Genomic DNA, 20,669 nt, shown 5'->3' with positions numbered 1-20,669 from the left:
AAAATATTTAATTTTGCTGTTAAAATGTTTTCTTGGTTTTGCATGATTTTTTAGTAATTCAGTTACAGCTAAAGTGATTCACCCCAAGTTACTAGACCAGTAATTTATTAATCATTCTGTCCATCTTAGTAAATGCTGCACAAAGCTAGATAAAAGTCACAAACTCTTTTTCCCTTGAGCAATTTTCCCTGGATACACAGCAATCCATTTACAGCATGCAGAAATTAGCTAGTGAAAGGATTATAACAATTTCTTTTATCATTAGAGGAGTTACAGTTCCTAACTGTAGCATCACTGGAAGCTTCTTTCACATACACTTCTGAACAAGACAGTAAATTGAAAGTACCAAATCTACCTTCAGTTGTAGTATTTTTCATTGTTAGAAGACATGGCAAAAAGCCAAAAGCAGTGTCATTGGTTTCAAAAGACATCTCTATATATAGTTGAATATTGAGACCATGTTCAGTTAACCTAAAATAATGCAGAAAATAAACTGCATGGGTTACCAGCGGAAGAGCTAAGGGAAAAAACATAGGGTGCAACAAACAGCAAGTGAATCTCTTTGATTTAATTACTGCATCTTTTTCTCCACACAGCCTCTGGAATAACTAGTTGTATAAATCTTAATCAGATATGGAGTTTGCAGATATAAGTTTGGTTATTAGACATAATTTAAATTAAAATCCCTACTAAGAAACTCAGATGGATCAGAATTTCAAGGAAAAATTAGTTGCTCTGAAGTTACTGTTTTATAAATACGTGCTCTGGTCCATTCCCAGCTCTGACAACATACACTGAATATCTTCCTGATTAGACTGCCAAGAACAATGTAACTCCATACCCAAGTATGTCAGATATACATTATTTCTGCACTGTCACACCCAGAAACAAAGCACCTTACACAGCGAAAATTTCTCCCAAAGTTTTCCAACTCTTCTTGGAATGAGCAGTTTTAAGTGAACAAAAAGATTCCTATTTCAGTACAAAACATGCATTTCCAGCCAAAGAGTTTTTCTCGAAAGTATGCAAGCCAGGATGTGTAGCACAAAACTTTCAACAATCAAAACCAGGATTCAGCATATACGGCTTTTTTTATTGTTATTTATTTATTAAAAATAAATGTAGACTAACTTTTCCTTGGTACTTAAGATCCCCCTCATCTTTGTATCAACACATTCCCATAAAATGAAAAAGAGAAATCTCTTTCTCTCAGCACTCTTCCTTGAGACTGTAAGTGAAAAAAATAACCTTATTCACTCAGAGACATGCTTGGTTGAGACAAGGAAGACGCAAGCAGAAGGGAAACTCAAAATTCTAATGGCTGGATATGAAGTCTGTTTTTTTTTTCCTTTGGGAGAATCCACTTATTCATCTGTATTCACTTCCTCTGGCAGTTGTCTCCTACCTGCCCACTGGCAGACAAGCAAACTGTACAGATTTTGAAGAGTACATCTAAAAATGGACAGTGGAGTCATGTAGAGCATTGAAATTAAGGTACTAACATCAGATCTTGATTCTAGGTTCATCAGAAAACTACTGCAGTCAGCAGAACCCTGGGATGGGAGCTCAGCACTCAGGCTGCTGCTGTTTGATATTTGCTGAGTCTTTGAAAAGCTGCTTAATTTCTAGCAAAAGAAATAAAGGAAAAAAAGATATAGCTCATCATGAGTCATGGATCTGGCCTACTGCATCTTTTGGCAAACTAAGCTTAAACCAGTGTTTACTAGCATCATGAATATTTAGGCACCCACAAGGACTATGAAATCCAAGAGAATCCCCAGGCAAAGGAATGACTTCATTTGAGAGCAGAGCTTGCACGCTTGGACTGAAGACTGGGTTTTCTTTTACTTAATGGGTAAACCATGTATGAACCCTCACCGACAGGGCTCTTTCGGGGTGTATATCGCCATGGACATACGTTTCTCTGTGTGGGGAAAATAGAAATGTCAGACTCCTCCACAGTGGTTTTTATTTCCATCTTTGACCAGTCCAGATGTTACTGGTAGGAAGAAGATAATGCCTCCTCAAATGCTTCTGCAGCCCAGATGCAAACAGAAAACTTCAGCTAGATACCATTTTCATTCTTCTTAACCTTAGTTCACCTACCAGCCCATCTACTGGGGGGAAGGCCTAAATGTCCAGGGATTCACGGAGTTAGTGCCCCTTAATCAGGTAGAACCTGCTACTCTCAAAGCCTGATGTTTCCCTGACATTTAAAACATCAAGGGACTAAAATCTAATACCAGATTGTCCTGGGTTCAGCAGCAGCAGTCAGTTTTTCTCCCTCTTGGTAGCTGGTACAGCACTGTGGTTTTGACTTTCGGCCTGGGAATAATACTGATAAAGCCAATGTTTTCAGTTGCTGGTCAGAATGTTTACCCTGACCAAGGACTTTGTGAGTCTCATGCTCTGCCAGGGAGAAGAAGAAGCCGGGAGGAAGCAGGGACAGGACACCTGACCCAAACTAGCCAAAGAGGTATTCCATACCGCAGCATGTCATGCTCAGGATGTAGAACGGAGAGTTGCCCGGAAGGGCTGGATCACGGGGAGGTGGGGGTGAGGTACTGGTCGGTGAGCGGTTGTATTCTCTTCCCTTGTTATTTCCTTTATTATTATTACTGGTAGCAGTAGTGATTTGTGTTATACCTTAGTTATTAAACTGTTCTTATCTCAACCCATGGGAGTTGCATTCTTTCAGTTCTCCTCCCCGTCCCTCCAGGAGCGGAGGGAAGAAAGGTGGGGGGGAAGTAGACTGCGTGGTTCTGATTTACAGCCTGGGCTTAAACCACGACTCAGATCCATCCTTAGCTGTCTTTTTTTTTTTGATTAAAATTAGATAGATAAAAAATTCATTCTTTATAGCTGTAGTATCAGAGTAGCCTTGGCTATAGAATCAACCATAGAATATCTATTAATCTTTATAACAAGTACATGTTAAAAAACCACTGGCGGTGTGTCATTCTGCAGGATGAGTATCTGCCATATAATGTTTGTCCCTTTACCTATTACAAGGGGATTAAAACACACATTGGAATGTCTTCTAAAAAGCTTGTTTGTTTCTGTTTTTTTTTCTGGAGAAACAGTGCTTAGACATGTACACGGTGCTGTATGTCTATGGCAGAGAAAGTTAGTCAAAGGAAGCTGCCTTTCTCTGCAACAGAAGGTCAGTGGAAGCCGCTAAGTACATGTCTGCAGTTGAGAGAGAAGTATTAGGTTTGTGGATTCTTCACAACACCTTTGTGTCCCACCAGAACTCTCCTCTGTCAAGTTAACCTTCATCTAGCTGTTCTTCATTCATTAACTGATCTCATCTAAGCACAAGATCAATATAATCTTGTCACATTACTATAGAAATATGTGGTAAGGAAAAGGAATATGCAGACATCCACATGTTATTAGTGCTTGAGTCCGTGTTGTCTTAACAGTTCACCCCACAATTCTCTGAGGTTGTTGAAAAGCAGAAGGAGAGAACTGAAAGACAGGAATTTCATCGCTTATGGGGACCACTTCAGGAAGTACTCAAAGCATTTTATCAGAGAACTCAGGAAGCCATAAATGTTGTCTCTGTTTTAACCATTAACAACACAACATGCTGATCTTCTAGACTAGACACCAACCATGCCAATTCTAGAAGGTGAAGTTCTGTCAGATATGCCTTTGCGTAGTCCCTCTGTGGTTTCGCATGGGAATGAGAGGTTTGGGACAGAACAGCAGTTTGCACATTCAGTTTCTTTGGAGTTGCTTTAATGCATAAATACCTGAAGGAGAAACTACTCTCTGAATACTTCTCTCTGCTATTTCCTTTCAACAAGTAAATAAAAAATGAGGTAACAATACTGAATAAGAGAAGCAAACTGCTGTAGGTCACCCTGAACTCGAAAGCAGTTACTTCAAATCTATAATTGAAAAAAACCTGCCTCATATGGCTAGCACTGCATGGATTACATCAAATGGTCAACTGAACAGGAAAAATCTCTTTAGAAGTTATCAGTGACAAACCCCGACCTCCGACTACATTCAGTTTGCCCTAGGACTTGCCCTTACAGAGTCAGAACTCCCCAGCCCAAACCAACAATCCTGAGAAAGGTGCATTCACCACATGTGCAGGCACTCAGCTGGGGAATGGCAGAGCAGGCATACAGTTAAAGCATCACAAAACCAAGTCAGGCCGACAGCAAGAAACAGAATGGGGATTTCAGTACAGCTCTTTGTGCAAAAATATGCTCCTGGCCCACAACATGACAGCCTGTTCATGGCTGCACCAAAGACTCACAGAGGTCACAATCTTGAGAGCTGCAGAGCACTGCTTTCCTCTTCCCAAAACTGCAGCCTGCCCACCAGCTGACTCATTTTGTCAACCACCTAAAAGGTTTCCATCATTTGGTACTCTGCAAGCCACAATGCAGGAATCTGGCTGTAGCACACAGCTAAACAATTCTTCCTGCACTTAATTTCAAACAAATGGGAGAAGGAGGAAAGAAAAGACTATCCAACACCACTTCAAAAAGGGACTGCATTAAGCCAGATGGTGTGGACTGTGTCTGGGGAAAGGCTGCTGGTTTATAGGATGTGAGGGAAAGGGAGCTAGAACTTTGGCACCCCCACCAATGCAAACTCAGCACTGCAGTGCATTACCTGTTATGTGGGTTGTGTTCCAGGGGTGAAGGCTGTACCTCCAGGTCCAAGACTAAAACAAAAGGTCACATCATGGTATCCTGAATTCACATTTGCTGTGGTTTTGTAATATGATAGGTAGGTTACCTACAGAGTGTTTTTATTCATCACAATTAAATGTATTTGTGCCATTTATTACATCTGTGAAAAAGGATGCAAAATTATCTCATTCCTTTACTCACAGTTTGAATAAATTTTGCTATCCATGCTACCATTCTTCCTTTATTTTTATTCTTTCCAAAAAGCATTAAAACAGAGAGTGTATAAAAACTTGGGAAAAAAAGGCTAGTTACTCTCAGATCCCTTTTCCAAGGTTCAAAGATTGTGATAAACATTTTAGATTTACCACTTTTTAAACTATTGATTTTATATACTGATACACGTATCCACCCAATTCCAATTTCACCTGCAGAACAAAATCGTTAAAGATGTATGCTTGTTAAACCAGTACCAGAAAACAATCTTATTTTCTTCTGGAGGCAAAGGTTTAATTAAACCTGAGACACTGCAGAGAAAATGAAGAGAGCTCTGAAAAAATTGAAGTTCTTTCCAGGACTGTCTAAAGAACCTTGGATAAACTAAGGTTTCTTACTGACTAATTCAGTGGGTCAGCTTTACAGCAATTGCACAGTGTTATGCTAATTGCTTCAGATAAAACATTTCTGTGAATTATCATCTCACAGAGTTTATAACTGCAGCTGGTTTACCAAGGAAGAAGAGGGCAAAGATGTTTTATTGTATACCACAGAAGATGGATGCTTTGAGTCACATGATGGTAAAGCCACCATATTACCTACTGGTACTCACAACCCAGCTCAGTGTTGCATCCATGCAGCAACATGCTGTATATACTCAACATGGTGCGGATAATCCCTTGATTTCTTGTTCTGCTGGGTTCAACATCCCAGTTTAAAATTGGTATTAGCAATTATGGTCTACATTACAATTAAATATGTGGTTTCAGATAAGGGGAAAGAAAAAAAAAAAAGATAAATTCTCTTCTTCAAAGATTCAACAGAGATTTAAAGCACTCAAAGAAGCCAAATGAATTTATTGAAAATATGTTAATATATTTTTGCACTACGCTGAGAGAAGAAACCTTTATCTCCTAAGATACACATTTAAATGAAAGTGCAATTATAGACAAAGATTCTTTCAAACCACTAAAACTGTATTTATAGCAATTTAAACATTTTCAGTATCACTAGATTTAAACAACAAAAAATACTGCATGCTAGCTGCTCTTCAACTTCCTAGTGGCTTTCAAAGATCATCCTAATTCAATGCACTAAGTGATTCTAAGTTAAGCAGCAAAAGATTTGGTTGGAATTTTCTGTTTCTTTAAATATACACAGACTTTCCCAATAAGGGAAAATTTCCTATTAGAAAACAAAAATGAAATTTCTTTATGTTTTCAACACAAACTTGGATTCATTTATCCTTTAACAAAATTGAACTCATCAGCAAGTGATTTGACAGACATACAAACTATATATTTTCCCATTATATCTTATTGGTTTATCTTAAATAACTAACATTGATGCTTTGTGATATTTCAGGATCCTATGCTGAAAGGTCACCAAAAGAGCTCTAAAAAGTCTACATAGATACTTAGAAAAACAAAGCCATATCTTTAATGCAGAAGCTTTTGAAACAAACTGCAGCAATTACAGCATGTCAAACAATCAGATGCTCTCTCAGGAGCCTGAGCTTTTTGCACTCATGAAAGATTGTCTAAAGGCCTCCACTCATCTTTCTTTGTACAAACACATTCTTGAAGAGTCACCCTTCAGCTCCTCAACTTGTGGATCTGTTTAAGACATGCTTGCTCACAGGGCAGGGCAGCTCTTCCAAGGAAAAGCTGGATGTCATCTCATTACTTTTATGCCACAGTTTGTGTTCCTAAGTACCTGACAACTGTGTATGCCAGGGGCATAGCGTACATTCAATCTCTGCTTCCTAAAGAAAGCAGATCACATTTCACCCTGATGAACACTGATGGTACCTATGAATTTGCCAAAATTATTCTGAATTGTTGTTCTCTCCTCCTACTAAACTAGTGTTTAGTACTTATATCCTTGCGACCCTGGCAACACTTGCAATCACATTCTTCATTCCCTCATTCTGGACCAGGCATCACCAGATTCAGAAGGTCACACTGAAGTGTGACTGAGAACATCCCCTGAGTTCTTCTTAATTCACAGAAAAACCTGTTACAGATAAATGAAAACGGGAGTAATTTGTATTAGCCATTGCAGACTTAGTGCAACAAATAATCTAAAGCATTCTGAAAGACTTCTGGCCAGCTTAGGCACCCAGACAGAGCCGATGAGAGAGAAGGCTGCAGTGCAATGCTCAGAGCGTAGAGAGTGCCTGCACTGGTCTCCTGAGGGAACGGTGCCCAATGGGCAGGGCTGCACTCAGTGCTCCCTGGTGGAGGTCCTCCTGCAGCAGGTGGCTGAGCTGCGGGATGCTGTGAATAGGCTGCAAGATATCAGGGAAGCCGAGAGGAAGGAGGAATGCCTCCAGGGGCCTCAAGCATCCCCTGAAGTTCATGGAGGAGAGGAGGAGGCTGTCAACCCAGGAAGCTGGGAAATAGTAACAACAAAAAAAAACAAAAAAAGGAGGAAGAGGACAATTAAAAGCAAGGGGCTTCCTCCTAAAGCTGTTGTCCCCACCCAGAACCACTTTGCTGTCCTCCAGGGGGCTAAGGAAGAAGGGCACTTGCATCAGAAACAACCGGCTGGTGCAGTGGTAAAGAAGATCTCTACTGGTGCTGCCAGGAAAAAGAGGTGGGTCATAGTGGTAGGGGACTCTACTTTGAAAGGGACAGAGGCACTCCTCTGTCGGCCTGACCTGGTCTCGAAGGAGGCGTGTTGCCTACCTGGGGCATGGGATGTTGCAGAGAGGCTGCCTGCTCTAGTGAGTCACACTGACTATTACCCACTTCTAGTGATCCATGTGGGTGCTAGTGATGTTGATAGCAGTGGCCTGGAGAACATAAAGAAGGACTACAGAGCCCTGGGAGAGGTGGTTAGGGGCTCTGGAGCTCAGATTGTCTTTTCATCAATTCTCCAGGATACAGGGGAGGACCTTAAAAAAGCCAGGAGGATTGGCCAAGTTAATAAGTGGTTAAAAGGATGGTGCCATAGTCAGGGGTTTGGGTGACTTGAACACGGGACCCAAGTTAGTAGGCCAGGTCTACTGGGGACTGGTGGAGCTGGTCTGACAAAGAAGGGGAAGAGTGGTTTTGGTAGGAGGCTTGCCAGGCTGGCCAAGGTTGCTTTAAACTAGATGTGTTGGGGGAGAGGGGCATTGTTCCATCCCAACACACCCAGTCAGTTGCCAGCACCTACAATAAATGCTCGGAGCAATGCAGAGATATTCCAGCTGCTCCAGCCAATGAGCCGGCTGCATTTGGAGCTCGGCTCAGATGCCTCTACACAAACGCCCATAGCATAGGGAACAAACAAGAGGAATTAGAGATGTGTGCACATCTACGGGGGTATGATATAGTAGGCATCACAGAAACATGGTGGGATGGCTCCTATGACTGGAGTGTTGGAATGGAAGGTTACAGGCTCTTTAGAAAAGACAGGGCCGGCAGCCAGGGAGGGGGAGTTGCTATTTATGTTAGGGATAGGCTGGAGAGTATGGAACTCTGTCTGGGGATGGGTGAGCAGTCGACAGAGAGTTTGTGAGTCAGGGTTAAAGGGAGAGCAGCGATGGGGGACATTACTGTGGGGATCTGTTACAGACCGCCTGATCAAGAGGAATCTGTGGATGAAGTGCTCTACAGGCAGATAGGAACAGCCTCACGCTCACAGGCCCTTGTTCTCATGGGGGACTTCAACCACCCTGACATCTGTTGGAGTGAAGGTACGGCCTGGCACAAGCAATCCAGGAGGTTCCTCGATTGTGTGGAAGACAACTTACTTCTGCCAGTAACAGAGGAGCCGACAAGGAGAGGTGCCATGCTTGACCTCGTGCTCACCAACAGGGAAGGGCTGGTTGGAAATGTGATGCTCCATGAGATGGTCAAATTCGAGATCCTTGGGACAGTGAGAAGAGTGTGCAGCAAGCTCACTGCCCTGGACTTCAAGAGAGCAGACTTTGGCCTCTTCAGGAGCCTGCTTAGTAAGGTTCCATGGGATAGAGCCCTAGAGGGCAGGGGGGCCCAAGACTCAAGGATTACCTGCTCCAAGCTCAGGAGTGTTGCATCCCAACTAGAAGGAAGTGCAGCAGGAGGGCCAGGAGACCTCCTTGGATGGATAAGGAGCTGCTGAGGAAAATTCAAAGGAAAAAAGAGGCTTATAGAAGGCGGAAGCAGGGACAGGTGGCCTGGGAAGAATACAGGGATGTTGTCTGGGAAGCTAGGGACCAGGTGAGGAAGGCTAAGGCCCAGTTAGAACTGAACTTGGCTAGGGATGTTAAGGATAACAGGAAGGGATTCTATAGGTACGTAGCCAGTAAAAGACAGATTAGGGACAACGTAGGCCCCCTTCAGAAGATATTGGGAGAACTGGCTACCCAGGATTTGGAGAAGGCTGAGATTCTTAATGATTTCTTTGCCTCAGTCTTCACTGGCAAAGTCTCTGACTGCACCACCCAAGTCTTGGAAGGCGAACACAGGGACTGTGGGAATGAAGACCCTAGGCCCACTGTAGGAGAGGATCTGGTTCAAGACCATCTTAAAAACCTAAACATACACAAGTCCATGGGACCTGACAACATCCATCCACAGGTCCTGAAGGAGCTGGTGAATGAAGATGCTAAGCCACTGTCCATCATATTTGAAAAATCACAGCAGTCAGGTGAAGTTCCCAACGACTGGAAAAAGGGAAATATAACCCCCATTTTCAAGAAGGGGAAAATGGATGACCTGGGGAATTACAGACCAGTCAGTCTCACCTCTGTGCCTGGCAAAATCTTGGAACAGATTCTCCTGGAAGGCATGCTAAGGCACATGAAAAACAAGGAGGTGGTTGGTGACAGCCAGCATGGCTTCACTAAGGGGAAATCCTGCCTGACCATTTTGGTGGCCTTCTATGATGGGGCTACGGAACTGATGGACAGGGGCAGAGCACTTGATGTGATATCTACCTGGACTTGTGCAAAGCATTCGACACTGTCCCACACAACATCCTTGTCTCTAAATTGGAGACATCAATTTGATGGGTGGACCACTTGGTGGATAAAGAACTGGCTGGATAGCCGCACGCAGAGTTGTGGTCAATGGCTCGATGTCCGGCTGGAGACCAGTAACGCGTGGTGTCCCTCAGGGATCGGTGTTGGGACCGGTCTTGTTCAACATCTTTGTCGGTGACATGGACAGTGGGATTGAGTGCGCCCTCAGCAAGTTTGCCAATGACACCAAGCTGTGTGGTTCGGTTGATACGCCGGAGGGAAGGGATGCCATCCAGAGGGACCTTGACACGCTTGTGAGGTGGGCTGATGCCAACCTGATGAAGTTTAACCATGCCAAGTGCAAGGTCCTACACCTGGGTCGGAGCAATCCCAGGCACAGCTACAGGTTGGGCAGAGAAGAGATTCAGAGCAGCCCTGCAGAGAAGGACTTGGAGGTGTTGGTCGGTGTGAAAATGAACATGAGCCAGCTTCAGTGTGCGCTCGCAGCCCAGAAAGCCAACCGTGTCCTGGGCTGCATCAAGAGAAGCGTGACCAGTAGGTCAAAGGAGGTGATCCTGCCACTCTACTCTGCTCTTGGGAGACCTCACTTGGAGTATTGTGTGCAGTTCTGGTGTCCTCAACATAAAAAGGACGTGGAAATGTTGGAACAAGTCCAGAGGAGGGCCACGAGGATGATCAGGGGAGTGGAGCACCTCCCGTATGAAAACAGGCTGAGAAAGTTGGGGCTGTTCAACCTGGAGAAGAGAAGGCTGCATGGAGACTTCATAGCAGCCTTCCAGTATCTGAAGGGGGCCTACAAGGATGCTGGGGAGGGACTATTCATCAGGGACTGTAGTGACAGACAAGGGGTAACGGGTTCAAACTTAAACAGGGGAAGTTAAGATTGGATATAAGGAAGAAATTCTTTACTGAGAGGGTGGTGAGGCACTGGAATGGGTTGCCCAGGGAGGCTGTGAATGCTCTATCCTTGGCGGTGTTCAAGGCCAGGTTGGATGAGGCCTTGGATGGCATGGTTTAGCGTGAGGTGTCCCTGTCCATGGCAGGGGGGTTGGAACTAGATGATCTTAAGGTCCTTTCCAACCCTAACTATTCTATGATTCTATCATTCTATGACTTGCTGGGTATTTTGCTGGGGAAGCAAGGGCTCTAGCAGGAAATTGTGTGTGTAGCAAAGTCCACAGCTTAAAAAATATAAAGCTTATATATTTTCATATAATCTGTAATATTATTATTACCAATTTTGTGGAAATTTAACCAACTTACCAAAACCATCTTATTTATATTTCTTTATACTTAACTGTATCTCTTTCATGAAGCTCAGCATTTAAATTTGTCTAGGCGATTTTAAATTAAACTACCAAATTAATCAATGAAAAAATAAATGCACCATACTTAGTGGGTAAGGGTGCAATCCAATTATTTTGTCAAGCTTATTTGAAGGTTAGAAACTGTAATGAATGAGAAAAAATTGTCAGACTTAGGCTTGCTATAAATAGGCTTTTTAACTAGAACCTATTTATATGCACAGCTGCAGTCTTCCAGAAAGACTTGCAGAACAACTTGCAGAACATGTTAAGAGACAGTCAAATAAAGTATCATCTGAACATTAATTCCATCTAAGTGAACAGATCCCTGAAGCACTTTAGCATATAAATTGAGGTCAGTGGACTTCAAGCAGAAGTGGAGAACTTGGAAATCCAAGATTTAAGGTTTACAATGCCAAGAAACAAAATTGTACAAGCAGAACAAACCACGAGCCTGTAGTATCTGCCTGTAAGATACGACAGAGAGGAACATACTTGTCAACAGTTCAAGATTTTGTTTTCTCTTTTCTTCACAAAGAATAATGTGACGTCAGGTCCGCTTCCTGATTATTTGAAGGGGGAAAGAAGAGAATAGACAACATCACGTTTTATAGCTCAGTAATCATTCTGCTGGCAAGAAGCTGGATGACAGACATTTCCCATTTCGAATGGTAGAATATGCACTACTCTGCAGAGCAGTACGCCATTGAAGGTGGTGTCCTAAAACTATCATATACACATATACATACATATATATATATATATATATATATATAGCTTACACCAACAAATTCCATTACAGTGGAGGAATATTATTTCAAGAAATACCTTCTCCCAGAAGCAACACATTAAACTTGGGACATGGAGAGGATGAGAAAAGTCTTCGTCCAGTTGACATCAATGAATGCAGAAACTAAACACAATGATCATTAGACTAGGCATATAATAAAAAGTAAAGCCCAGAATTTTAAGTGATACAGAAGTACTGATACAGCATTAATATCCTTCTCTGATGAGGTAAAATATTTAAAATACAAGGAAAATCCTATTCCTATTTGCTTATATGCACTCTAGGAAAAATCACACTGATTTGGTAGAATTTCTAAAGCAGTATGATTTACAGACTATTTCATCTTACATCATTCTATTATTCCATTCACCTTGCATATGATAATGTATGCATGACTAGAAGAAATGGGATGTATTTTTTTCCTGAGGAATTTATACCATTGTACATTGTTCTTGAGACTAATATTTCACAATGATAGCTGTAAATTCAAACACTGTGATAAAAATCAGATGTCAACAGACTATGTAATACCAGAAGATGCATTTTAGTTGATTTTTGTTCAAATTTATAAAATGGTCTATGGAATAAATGACAGCATAAAAACTAGTGTGAAAAGCAAATGCAGGCTGTGCATACATTTCAGTATGCATAAAGCAGCAAACCTAAGGAACCTGTAGAATAAAACACATTTTCTGTTAACACCCTGAAATACGTCCTTTTTTTTTTCTTCGCAACTTCAATAAAGAAGAAATGGGATCTCAGTCCTAAACACATAAACCAGTTTACTTTTCTGACAAGTACTGTTGAAAAGAGTCAACATGCAAACCAGGAATTTGTCCAAAATTTACATTTACCTGTTACAATGAATTAGAATTGCATTTGTGCACAATGAAATTCTAGATAACTCACATATTGCATCATAATATATTGTTCAGGTAAGTACTGATAAATACTGGAGAAACTCTATGAACAAATCCCATTCTTTGATTTAATTAAGATTTATGCCTGCAAGCCTCACAAGATCTTTAACATTTTATTAACAATCATTTTGGAAAATTGTACTTGTATAATTTGCAGTACAGTGTATTTTGCTTTGCCAAACCATAATAAATACTTTTGCATTATTGTGACTACTTTTACAATAAAGTTATAGTGGCAATGTGCAAGGCTTTTAAGGCCTCAGAAGCCTAGGGGACTCTTACGCTGATGAAACTCTATAAAAAAAATACATACAATGGTATTAAAAAACCCCAAACAACAAATTATATCAACATCTTGAATTATGAAAAAAAAACAAGCTCTTGAGACTAGTTCTTAAAGACTATGCCAACTGTGGTCAGCTTATCGTTTTCACCATCTCTCCCCACTCCTTGTTCTCACAAAGCAACAATACAATGTGTGAAACCCTAACAAGTTGACCCACAGTTTTACAGCTGGTTCAGTGTTTCTCAAGAATAATGTGTCTCTGCCCACCAAAAATATGAACTCTACTAGATGCTCTGCTACATCCTTGAGTAACTATCTCTCTCAGTTGCTGCAACCACACATTTCTTAGAATAACACCTCTACTCTCAGGATCTCAGCGTGATTGGGCAGACCAAGTTCTTTCCCCTTTTCACCTCAGCCCCAACCTGCCCATTTCACTGCTTTCAGCATTTTCACTCCGTTACCAAAGTTAGTTCCACCCACCACTTAAAATCTCATTGTCAGATCTTCCTCCATATTAGTCCTTTGTGTGGGAACCTTTGAATCTGTGTCAAACAGCCCTCTACATCCAACCCACCCACTCTTAGACATGCAGTTCTCCATTAGACTTGCATGGAAAACATGTAATTTTTCTAGCACTGTACTCATCACTAGGACAAGAACTATCTTGGTCATCCTCCTTCTGTTGTACAAGGTCAAGCATAAAGTACGCACCCAACAAATACAAACATACTACTGTGCTATTTGACTACTTCTGTAGTGAACAGTTGTTTTTAAGCTAATCCCTGATGCTTGGCACTAGCATTTCTGGCATCTACTTAGTTACAATGAGAAGTACGATATCATTTCTTTCCTCCTCCTCAATATAGCAGTTTCTTCATGCCTCAGGCAAGTATCATATCTGCCAAGCTTAGGACTACCCTTTACATAATCTTGTGGATCAGAATGTAAGAAGGGAGCAATGTAATTTTAGGAGATAACTTTTTCAATCTGGAGAAAAAAAAGCTTTCACAACCGTTCTGTAAACCCTGTGTGTATTTGTAAATTATTACTGAAATAAAATCCCACAGTAATTCTTTAAAGTGCCGTATGGGAGTAGAGACAAAAGAATGGGTGGGAAGAAAAAGTATTACAGTGTCTGCTTACACTCACATCATCAAAAGCACTACAAAACCATGTGCCCAGATAAATTTGCTGCCCAACAGAACAAGCACTCTAGATGTTACTTTTTAATTTCTAGTCTCACAATTTAGTTGGTTGCAGTTTATGGAGGATTTAAAACTCAAGCAAATGCTCTCAAGAGTAATGCACAGAGTAAAGGTCTAGCAAGTAGCTCTCAGCAGATCCCCGTCTGGATTCAGAAAACAAAAGGGGTTGGAATAGGCATGCAGCTAGTCATGTATATGATAATACCTGTGTCCCAGCTTAGGGGGAAGGCAGAAAGCACACTGAGCTTGCATCAAGAGAATCCAAATAGAACATGTATAGCAGGGGGACAGCAGCACTGAATTCCTCCAAACTTCACATGGTTGTAGTGAGAAAGGCCACCTAGATGTCCTCATCCCTTGTCACTGTCACCCTGGTGCTACAATAACCTAGGATATCACTGGTTACAGTCACATACAGTGAGTTGAGTTAGCACTCTAAGAAGGTCCTCCTCCCTCTGACCAGACATCAATGGCACAATCAAAGCTAATACATTTTTCCTTCATACTGCAATAGCTCATATGCAGTGACAGCTACTATGTCTCAGCTGGCAAGAGAAGGACCCTTTCAAAGAGCTGTTGGCTTGTCTGCACTCAGTGAAGCACACTTTGGTTCTGCTCTGGCATCACCAAGCTGAGATACAAAGCAACTTCAGGTGCCTCCAAGATCAGCAGAGCCTGGCCCTCTCCTTCACTCTCAGATGCCCATTTATAGATACGGTCTAGTCATTCTGGAAATATCTGAACATTAGCAAGGTCACATTACACTGGTGAACCTGACTGATGCCTTCCAGAAAAAACGTATCAGGAAAATAATTTTTTAAAAGATCTAATTTGGTTTGAATCTTTCTTCCATGTACACACATTAACTAGTTCCACCAACATTTCAGACACACCTTCTTAGTAGTGCAATGCTTTTTAACTGCTGCCCCTTTCTGACATCAACCACCTATGTATAAATGACCTTTAAGATGTATTTGTGCACATCCAGATACTGAGGTTTCCAAAAAAACATGCCTAATTCAGGGTGCATCTGTCATTCAGATTCAGAAGGCAAACTATTGCCAAGTTCTCCCTAGCAGAATTAAATGCTTTCAGTCAGCTCTTGTGTTTTAAATTGGCAGTTCAAGTTTCATATTTGCCAAGCTTTACACCATAAAATTTAGCATGTACTTCAGTCTTAAAATTTGTTAGGCCTTCTGGCAGTTAAAAAAAAGTTTTTAAAATGGTCAAGTTACAAGGAAAAATTTTCCTCTATATCAGCTTAGTATTAATTTGACTGTTTTCATCATGACCTCTGTTTAAGAACAAATGATGGCAATATTTCTACTCCCACAAGGCACACCATAAAAAACCCACCCTCAATTAATAGGACAAAGTCCCATTACTAATAAAACAAACACGCACACAGAGGGTACCATTTCTTTCAGCAAATATTGATACAAAAACTTGAAAGAAAATACATTTCCTAACAGTGCCAATGTTCCTTCTTCGTAATTTCTCCTTCTTCTTCTTTCCCTATCATGAACTAATGGGCTTGCACTCTCAAAACCCAATCTCCATAATCATCTCTTAAACTCTAAGATCAGCTTACAGTCACAGGAGAGGGGCTCAGAGAATGCACTTATAAACCCTTCAACTTCTTGGAATGAATAGCAAAACAATCCACATGGAGAAAATGCGATAATGGAGCCACAACGTGATGGCATCAGGCTCTTAAAACATTTCTACTCAAAGCTCTATTGTATGCATGATTTAGTTTGAGCAGAGGGATATCTGGAAGCCACATCAAAGGGCTAATGGATAGACATTTTGTTAACATATGTAGAACTGGTGCCAGGCCATAAAACAACATTGTACTGAGTATTACACATCTTCAGAGAAGTCCTTCTTTTTTTTCCCTTTCTTTTTTTCCATGGGGTTGGGGTTTTGTTTTTTTTTTTGGTCTACAAATTATTTCTTCCCTTATGTGCATGAGAGCCTCACAGACTCAGAAGCCTGGACAATTTTCGTGTGCTCTTGTTCCCTGAAGCCTTGCCCAGTATCACAAATTCCAAGAAAGGGCTGATTTTTGAAATAGGGAAAGGAAGAAGAATGAAAAAGTAAATAAGCTGCTATTTCCTTTGTAGAACAGGTTCTGTTACATCAATCATGGATGGTGAAGAACTTCACAGTTTATTATCTTGGCATCTCTGTTTCTCAGGTCACCCCTAGGAATGCTACTTTCAAAGTGCTGTCTAAATTTGGCTCAGAGCTACAGTGTATTCTTCAAAGTCTTTTATGCCTGTGGTGTTCAAAATAGAGTCACTTTTCAAATACTACATTTTGTAGATATGGCACTCCATAAAAACAGGAAGCAAATCAGCTGTGAAACCCTGGAACAGCTCTTCAAGATTCCAAAAAAGCCACTTAGGACTCCTCTGTTTCCATTCTACAGTATTTATGCTAGATCACATAATAATGAGCAACCATTAAATTTGTGGGCTTTGTAGGGCACTTAAGAAACAGTTTCCCCATCATTTAGTAGCTGTAAGATAAGTGAAACAACACTGCACACCAAGAAATACAAGGTACAGAAAGATGCTGAAAGTCAGGATATAGGAGAGTTGTATCTTTATCCACTTTGATACCTTTTCAGTTATTCAGGTATTCTGTGGTTCCGTGTTTGGCACATAAGGTGCATTGAAGCTGGACTAACAACAAACAGCTGCTATTTACAGCATTTCCCCAGAGATGGGAACGGTTGCTTCTGTACTTTAAGACCAACCATGTTACATCTGTATTAAAATGAGAAGACAAACATGTCTTACTGCCAGCTCTGCCGAATTTCAAATGAAAACCACATTAGTTAACTTGTAAATTTCTCCGTCAGTCAGTCTCCAGTGTCAACTTATATAGTTTAAATAAAACATCTCACCAGCACAGTGGACCTGCTGGAGCGGGTCCAGAGAAGGGCAATGAATCTGGTGAAGGGCCAGGAACACAAGCCTTAGGAGAAACAGTTCCCTTTTTGAGGGAACTGGGGTTGTTTAGCCTGGAGAAGGCTCATGGAGGACCTTATCACTCTCTTACAACTACATGAAAGGAGGGTGGAATGAGGAGATGGCTGGTCTCTTTTCCCAAGCAGTGCCACAAGGATGATCAGGGGAGTGGAGCACCTCCCATATGGAGACAGGCTGAGAAAGTTGGGGCTGTTCAGCCTGGAGAAGAGAAGGCTGCATGGAGACTTCATAGCAGCCTTCCAGTATCTGAAGGGGGCCTACAAGGATGCTGAGGAGGGACTATTCATTAGGGACTGTAGTGATAGGACAAGGGGTAATGGGTTCAAACTTAAACAGGGGAAGTTTAGATAGGATCTAAGGAAGAAATTCTTTACTGAGAGGGTGGTGAGGCACTGGAATGGGTTGCCCAGGGAAGTTGTGAATTCTCCATCCTTGGCGGTGTTCAAGGCCAGGTTGGATGAAGCCTTGGGTGGCATGGTTTAGTGTGAGGTGTCCTTGTCCGCGGCAGGAGGGTTGGAACTAGATGAATTTAAGGTCCTTTCCAACCCTAACTATTCCATGATTCTATGATTCTAAGTAACAAGTGCTAGGACAAGAGGAAATGGTTTCAAGCTGCCCCAGGGGAGGTTTATACTGGATATTAGGAAAAATGTCTTCACCAAGAGGGTGATCAGGTATTGGAACAGGCTGCCCAGGGAAATGCTGGAATCACCCGTAGGCCCAACTGTCAGCAATCATACAGGCTTAAATATGTTAAGTCCCACAACCCACAGGTTTTCTACTCTCACTGCTGTCATAAGCACCATGAGAATGGGATCCCAGGCTCAGAGAGGCTGCCAGGGTATCAAGTCGTAGCATGTTTGGTCCCACTGCTTTCTACGCATTTATATGAAGAAAAGCTTGGTCATGAACTCATTATCTTATAGTCACAGGCTCTCCTCATTTGGATACCTAGAGGTATTCAGGCCTCAGCAGGCACTAAGTGAGGACCTTGGGACTGACAGAATGGTGGATGTCTCTGCTTAGAACACGAAGTCATGCCCGCTCTGACATTAGCAAGAGTTCTGTCTGGAGAGAGCAGCCCTTCCCTAACTTAGAAGGAATAATACAAAGATAAACATAACAGAGACATTGGTGAGACTGAACTTTACTGACAGCATGACAAAATCCATTTCCTTTTTTAGTTCAGATGCTTTCTACACCATCTGAATACTTGGGAGTGCAAAGTTGCAACTCAAGAGTAGGTTTCAAAGTGCATTTTTCTTAGTTGAAGCTATTGATGCTAAAGGACTGGCTTACTGATACTGCCTGGCCAAAGAGAAGGATAAAGAAGAACAGAAACCTGAAGTATCAGTGGATTAACTTTTCAAAAGCACCTGCGTGCCTTGAGTACAGGGTTGCCTCAAACAGCAACAGCACATCTGCACCCATGTCACATCATTGCTAGATGGATACATCCCTGACATCCCTGCGGGCTTGATGCTTCACAAAGCAGTAATGACATTTCTTCTACTGCTTAAAGTTATTCAGAAATGTAAATGCCTTGAAGTTAAGCATAGGTGCCTAAACAAAAGTTTGAAAGTTTGACAATACTGAGTATAAATTTTTATGACATCAAACATTTCTTGCAAGAGCAAAACAAAGCAAACATTACAAGAGTTTAAGAGCACTAAGTCTACAATACAGCAAATATTTAGGAAAATATCTCAGAAGTATGCAAACTACTTTTTTTTTCTGTTTTCCTTAACATTTCTTTAGGTTGGTTTGGTTTTATTTTTTTCTTTCCATTGCTATGTGCAAGAATCCAAACAAAACTCTTGGAAAAATTACTTAAAAAGGAGGAACTGAACTGGACATGCTACAAGAGTGGTCAAATAAAGCAAAAAAAAAAAACCCAACAAACCAACAAACACAAACAGGTAAGAAAAAACTTGTTAAAGAACTTGTTTTCTTCTTTAAAGGATTTTAATGATAATATTCAACATTTATTACAATAGAAAAAAATTTCAAACAAATATTACTTCAGTTCTTGGTGATAATTTTTAATAAACATGCTAAAATCTTACAGGAGGAATTAATGAACTATTTATCAACCAAGCAGTATATTAAAGTCTGGTCAACATACAGATGAACACAAACATGCAGAAAATGCAGTTACATCTAAAACTGTATCACTTCTCACCAGACTTCCTCAGTATCCTACAGTGACCCTCATTTTCAATTAAGTTCCATTTTTTTAAGGTATAATTTGCTGCAATACCTGTGACCAGTTACATTTCCCAGGCTTCAGCCTAATTTCAAGCTGGTTTGCTTTCGACCTTTCAAAGAGCGATACCACCCGCTGCTGATTTCTCACCCAGAGTTCAGAGATCCAGATTTGCTTTTGTTTCCAATTCAAAACTTAAACTGGAATTTTGGCCTGTGGAAATGGCACCTTTCTATTCCCCTGAATTTGTACTGCATTTTGAAACACTTCGGCATAAAAGGCATTGTAAGAGTTTGGGTCTGCAATGTATTTTATTGCCTAAGTAGCTAGATGGTTCCCATTTTTACCAGAGTAACACAGTGGAATGAGTGTGATGAAGAACCTATTGAGGCTCTGAGAGGAACTGAGTGCTAAAAAACCTAAACATTCACTTATTTTATTTTTCTGTTTCTTGGTTACATTTTCAAAGTGTGTCCACTACCACTCCCATTAACATCAGCAGGGGGCTTGTAAATAAGTCTTTACCCAGTGTTTCAAAAAACTGAGTTTCTCTGAAGAAGCAAAGAGATCCCAACCCATTTCATTACTTAAAGAAACAGAGCAGGCCAGTAAAGAGAAAATCAAGCGCAGGCAAGCACCTTAAGGCATCTCTGAAGGCTGCATTTGGACACTCCATAACCTGAACTGAAATATCATATTCTGAAATACACCAAACATAATTCAGGAAAGGTAGCCTATTACCTGGTTAGAAGCATGGATAAAAATTCAGATGACATAAAATTAAATTAACTGTACCTTAATTTAGAAGTTTGGGCATCATCTTCAACTTGGTAAATATGTGTTTCATGATGCTAGACTCATGGCTGATAGTACATAAACCAGCAACCATAAGGTTATTTACTTTTCCTCTGGCCAGTGATAATGCTTCTGAAACCGTATATGCATGTGAACACTAAGGTTGTCCAGATATCACAAGCCAGAGCTACAGAAAAGATTTATCATCTTTTCTGAGATGGTAGTTAAGAGCTATGCCTGGTTTAAAGGACAGAGATAGTCACTCTTATTTTCCATTAAAGTTAGAAAACCACAGTGTTTATGAAATAATTGTGGCTCAGTAGATGTACTCTAGCAACA

At 41.1% G+C, this 20,669-nt stretch overlaps 1 protein-coding gene across 1 annotated transcript in view; it reads right to left on the bottom strand.

Moving 5' to 3' along the window:
- Positions 1 to 20,669, bottom strand: part of CPQ (carboxypeptidase Q) — a gene marked incomplete at its 3' end in the record, with an annotated part of 144,034 nt that overhangs the window by 86,470 nt on the left and 36,895 nt on the right. The gene's annotated exons all lie outside the window — the stretch shown is intronic.

Source organism: Psittacula echo, assembly GCF_963264785.1.
Source record: "Psittacula echo genome assembly, chromosome: 2".
Taxonomy (NCBI): domain Eukaryota; kingdom Metazoa; phylum Chordata; class Aves; order Psittaciformes; family Psittacidae; genus Psittacula; species Psittacula echo.
This window is presented reverse-complemented; position numbering and strand designations above follow the sequence as displayed.